This window comes from Ananas comosus, linkage group 9, assembly GCF_001540865.1.
Source record: "Ananas comosus cultivar F153 linkage group 9, ASM154086v1, whole genome shotgun sequence".
Lineage (NCBI taxonomy): Eukaryota > Viridiplantae > Streptophyta > Magnoliopsida > Poales > Bromeliaceae > Ananas > Ananas comosus.
This window is the reverse complement of record NC_033629.1, coordinates 6,149,267-6,155,266: the sequence shown is the minus strand read 5'-3', so window position 1 is coordinate 6,155,266 and position 6,000 is coordinate 6,149,267. Positions and strand designations below refer to the sequence as shown.

The window sequence follows — 6,000 nt, the reverse complement described above, 5'->3', positions numbered from 1 at the left end:
CATTCTTTGAGCATATGTTCTATATATTGTTGCATGCATATTAGGGGAAAGTAATGATGAAATATGATGATTGCATGATTGTGAGCACAACTTGCATAATGAGATGGTTGAGAACCTAATAATGTCAAAACCCTAGATGTATGCATGAGAGAAAATGTGAGCACCCAAAGTGAGCAAAAGAACCGAGTGGCACATGACATAGATCGAGTGGCATTTGAAAGTGTAAAATAAAGAACACTAGAGTTAGTGTGATACAAAGAACCAAAGTGATGAAAAGAATGATGAAAATGACAATGTGTAAAGTAAAGTAAAGTGGGGCAAATAAGAACAAGTATTGTAAAGAACAAGAATGCTAGAGTTAGCAAGAGTAAAGAAATGTAAAGAATGTAATTGCATGAGTTTGCAACATAAAGTGATGTAAAGAACACTAGAGCTAGTGTAAAGTCATGATTGAACTTATAAATTCTTTGAGTTAAGGATATGATCATACTTGCTATGAGTTCCGTGCTCGAGGGCGGTCGCTCCCCCTCGGGCGATGCGCTCCGGAGTTATGCATCCGGGTTGGAGTAGACCCGTAAGGACGGTCCTAGCTGGTGAGTTCCTGCGATGATGGACTTAATGTGAAGCAAGTTGATGTGGCGAAACCTCCGGGTTAGCCTTGAGATTAAAGAACAAAGAACAAAGAGCAAAGAATAAAGAACAAAGTACAAAGTAAAGTCAAAGAACTAATGAGTTTGCATAATTTGCATATATTTAATGTTGAGCATACTTCTTGCTATTTGTTCAGGCATATTAGCATCATGTTATAGATTGGTTACTATATCCTGCTTATCCTTTCTATTATGCCTGAGTTAGTCCTAGTGGGAAAGTCGGTGATGTTGAGGCCGAACCCACTGGGAACTTTGTTGTAGTTCTCACCCCACTATTTCCACAGAGCCGAGACCGAGCGAGCCGGCGAGCGACCGAGGTAAAGGTATCGCGCCTTAGTCAGAGGCCACCAAAGTTGGATTTCATTTCGTAGTAAAGTACCCTATGATCATCTTTTGTACATGATGGTAAATGATGTAAGGAAAAAAAAAAAATGTAAAGCTTATTTTGAGGTAAACGTGATGTAAGAAAGAAATGATGAAATGATGTAATGAATGTAAGAATTCGATAAATTACTAGATGAATGCAATGTATATGATCTAAAATGAATCATATTACTTGTGAATGTTTAGTTTCCTTATTCTTTCACTAATGGCTATTGCTTACCCTCGTGTAAGCCGTTTATGTATGTTTCCGCTAGTGCTTTTCTCTATTGATGAAAATGTACGTGTGATGAGCCTTGGGCGGACAGGGAAAACTCTGTCCGTTCGGCGTCTGTTTGACGTGCTCGGGTCGGGCCAAATTGGCATCGGTCTTGGGGCGTGACAGATCGATTACTCTTCTTTGGATTTAGCAGAGGATTTGAAATATGAAGAGCGACCGATGCAAATTCTAGCGCGCCAGGAGAAAAAGCTACAAAACCGAGTCATCCCCNAGGGAAAACTCTGTCCGTTCGGCGTCTGTTTGACGTGCTCGGGTCGGGCCAAATTGGCATCGGTCTCGGGGCGTGACAGATCGATTACTCTTCTTTGGATTTAGCAGAGGATTTGAAATATGAAGAGCGACCGATGCAAATTCTAGCGCGCCAGGAGAAAAAGCTACAAAACCGAGTCATCCCCTACGTGAAGATACATTGGAGCAATCATGACGAAAGGGAGGCGACATGGGAACTTGAATATAAGATGCGGGAGCGCTATCCCTTTTTATTTTCTGAGCTTCCTGAGTAAGTTTGTTTGTTTCGAGGACGAAACTTTTTTAAGGAGGGGAGGATGTAAGATACGGACTTTTGTCACCTGTGTAGGTGTGAGAAGGAGGGTGGAAATGAGGTGAAACCGTTTTGGCGTGAAATTGACGCGAAAACGGATGATTTGGGCCAACATTTTATTATGAGGGCCATATTGCAAATAGCAAAAATTTTGGACTAAGATGCAAATGGGCAACTTAGTGGAATTCCACTAAATCCATCCTTATCCCTTTCCCCTCATTTCCTCAGCCTGGAGAAGAAGAGAAAGGAAATGAGAGAGAGAGAGAGATAGAGAGAAGTAGTAGAAGAAGAAGAAGAAGAAAAGATTGAAGGTATTTTTTTTCTTTCTCCCTTTCCATTCTTCTTTCCTCCCTTTTCCCTTTCTTTTTCTCTTCTTCTTCTCTTCTTCCTTTCCTTCCCCTCTCTTCTTGCTGCTGCAGCTTTGCTGCCCTGCCGCTGCTGCGGGTACTTTAGCAGCAGCAGCAAGCTGCTGTAAAGTACTGCAGCAGCAGTAGCAGCAGCTGCTGCTGCAAGCTGCCCAGCAGCAGCAGCAAATTGCTGCTGCTGCAGGGGTAGCAAGGAAAAAAAGAAAGAAAAAGAAGAGAAGAAAGAAGAAGAAGAAAGAAAGAAGAGAAGGAAAGAAAGAGAGAATTCAAGAGAGAAAGAGATGGAAAGAAAAGAAAAGAAAGGGAATAGTATGCATGAAGGGGAAGAATGAAGTGGATCGAGTGTTTCAATTGGCATAATTCGCTTTTCTAAATTGCAATTGATACTCGCAGGGTGTCCGAGAGCATGAATTAGGGTGCTATACATTTCCATTTAGGCGCAATTTAAGGTATTGATGTTCAAATTACGTGAATTGAGCTCTATTGGAAATCTTAGTTCGTTGATTGTAATTCGAAATGTTTCGTCGTGTGTAGTATTTTCGGGCAATCGTGAGAAGGGTCGCGTGTAGCATTCCTTTTACCTGAGTTGACATAGCAAGTCGAGGTGGGTTCCGAGTTGCCGAAAACGGCGAATTTCCTCTTATGTCTATTTTGGCACAAGTTAAATACTTTTTATCGATCCTCACATGAAACTAAACTTGCACATATGTCTACTTTTCATTGGTCCTCATTGTGTGAAAATTGAAGCGCGAATATGAAATTCAGTATCAAGACATGATTTAGAGCATGAGTATGAATATAAGCCTAGCTATTGTGACTCGTTATAGCATTTGAAAGATACTACCAGATTGTTATTACTCTCTTGCGTTGATCACATTATGCATCACCTATTCTTCTTGGGCATTTGATATTGAGTTAAGATAGGTGTAACTAGCTCTTTTGACGTTTTGAGTTGATTATAGTAGGTGCAGTTTCTCGTGATTATAGATTATAGCCTGCAGATGCCATCTCCCCTCGAGTGCCGCTCCGGATGCTGGCCAGTGATAGTTGAGACAGTAGCCTAGGGGTCGCCGTCAGACCTGCGGGAGTGTGTCCGCGCACTAGGCAGGCGCAGGCTTGACCGGACCTATGAGTCGGTCATGGTGATTGGGTTTCAGGACTATATTTTCTTATTCTAATGGCCAAACAAAGATAACTTGATTTGTAGAGTTATAATTGTATAACTGCATTGATATTCTATCCTATGATTTCACTAGTAATCAGTACATTGCTTTCATATTTACTATATGCGGTGAATATCTATAATACTAGTTGAATTCTTGTTAGTCCTCTGCATTCAGTTTACTGTGTACTTCTCTATATGTGGAGTTCTTACCTTGCACTACGATTTAGTGTTACTCTGTTTTCTTTTCCTAGTTACCGCTCTTTTAGTTACTTTTGCTTTTAGACCTAGTGGGAAGGTCGTTGTCGTCGCCGACCGTACCCACTGGGAACTGCTATTAGTAGTTCTCACGCCCTTTTGTGGTCTCCTTTTTCAGGGATAGGTGCACCATCAGTTGAGCGAGGTAAGGGGATTGCGCCTAGTTAGCCACCCTACCAGTATACTTATCTGTAGCAGACTTCCAGATAGTGAGCCATCGTACTTTTCTTTAGACTGGCGCAGGCCAGGACCATTTGCTTGTACTTGATTTTGGGTGTGAATTTATGTATCTTACTACTAGTTTCTTGTTGTTCGGTGGTTCAGCTTATGTATAGTGCTCTGCTACTCGTCTTTTGGCTTTTCATGACTCCTTTTAATACTTGTATTGTGCCCGATAGTTTCTTGTAATTCTCGAAAACTGTTTGATATTTTTGCCGCTTCGTTCGGACAGGGAAAACTCTCTCCATTTCGTGGGTCTGTTAGCATCCCGTAGTCTTCCGTTGTGAACTCGGGGCGTGACAAAACCTTACCTTAGCCCACTAGCTCTCCAAGGTCCACCTTGTAGGAGAGTCCCCAAGTCTTCAAAACCCCAAAACTTCCTCTTGATCTCCTCCTTTAGCCTTGGTGGAGAGCTCCTAGAGAGAGAGAGAGGGACAAAATTAGAGAGGAGAGGGTGTTTTGCTGTGAAAGGGAGAGAAAGGGAGTGTGGGGTTTTATATAGGCTGCCAAAATTGCAAAAAGACCCTCCCTCAATTCATATTTGCAGCAGACCAAAGTCTGCTGCGAAGTGCACTGCATACCGGTACAAGGTGAATTTGTCACCGGTTACACATCGTGTACAGCCAAACCCGAGAGCAACCTTCTTGGGTAATACACTTGGTACCGGTACAGGATATTTTGTCACCGGTTTAACAGCCAAGATTTTTCAAACCCGAGAGCTGCTTCTCTCGGTCTGCTGCCTGGTACCGGTACAAGTTCAATGCATTACCGGTAACAAAAGTTCCAGACCTCAATTTTTGCATCGTTTCGACTCCAATTCGCGCTGAGCAATGCTAAAACCTTTCTAACTCTTTTGGAACTCAACTTTAACCCTTCCAACCTTGTTGGAATGTTAAATGGACTTCGTCCAACTATTTCCTTCACACACTTTAGTCAATTCAGCTAAAGTTCGATATTCTCTACCGAGTTTCGGTATATTATACAACCACTTTTCCGGAAAAGAACACCCTCTTACGGTGGATCAGACCGCTGGTGTTCGTGAAATGCGTACGAGTCTCGAGCGATCGATGCTGATATGCTCAATAGCCAACCGTCGGCAACCAGCCGACAATCTTGCCCTTCAGGGCGTGTCGACCGTATAGGTCACCAAAAGTCTAACCGACCAAGTAGGTCACAAAAGTAAATGCAGTAAACCGACCCCATTGGTCATAGGTACGGGATAAGAGAACCGACCAACCAGGTCATAGATATCACAAAACTGCTCTACTCTAAACATGATGCAGGATATGCAAGGTAACTAAGTAGAGCAACAAGGAACACAGTGTAGGTGCTAAGCTCAACATATAATATATGAATGTGGAGTAATAATAGGAAAGCAAGGGTAAGAAGATATCACCGAGTGTGCACCACTGTACCGACTTCGGATCGAAGTACCCACCTGTACAACTATAGAACTGGTCTCTCGACTGTGGAGACGAAACAACCAAACCTACGAAAGGTCCACTGGGTTAAAATCTAACCCACTAACATCTAACGCTAACTCACAATCCCCACTAACGAAACCCCGGGATCAGTTTCCCAAAATCGATTGCCGAACACGCCGGAAGTCCAGAAAACCGCACCAGGACTCCGCCGGGACCCACGAACTGTCCCGAAAAATACCGACTCGTACTATGAGTCACCCGCTACCACAAAACACCATTATCCATGGTTCATGGCAGCGCACATCACTTCACGTCGAAACGATTATCATCGGATCGTTCCGATCCGGGTTTTCGGAAGTGTTAATTTCGACACTGGAACCCACCGTCGCTCACTCGTCATTTTTGAACCCTCGAAACAATGCGGGTGACCAGCCAACAAGGCTCAGCGACATAACAATAGCTCACAAGGCACCGTCGGAAGAATTCCGAACTCAAACCGTGTTCTGTCGGCAGATTTTGCCGAAAAATGCACCGGAAATCAACAATTGATTTCCGAAAAGGCTTGGGACCTTGGACAACCAGTCCAGAGGTCACCCATAGCCCGCACACGCTGCCCACAGCGACCACAACCAACACATTTGCATAAAAGCCCTTCCGATTCATGAAATCCTATTATTTTATGTGATTTCAAGGCTTTTATGGTCCATCCATGCAAAACAG

The 6,000-nt window shown here is 43.2% G+C and overlaps 1 long non-coding RNA gene across 1 annotated transcript; it reads left to right on the top strand.

Moving 5' to 3' along the window:
- Positions 2,138-2,909, top strand: LOC109714952. Its single transcript, XR_002217467.1, has 3 exons — positions 2,138-2,163; positions 2,611-2,666; positions 2,752-2,909. It is a non-coding gene; the product is annotated as an uncharacterized LOC109714952 (long non-coding RNA).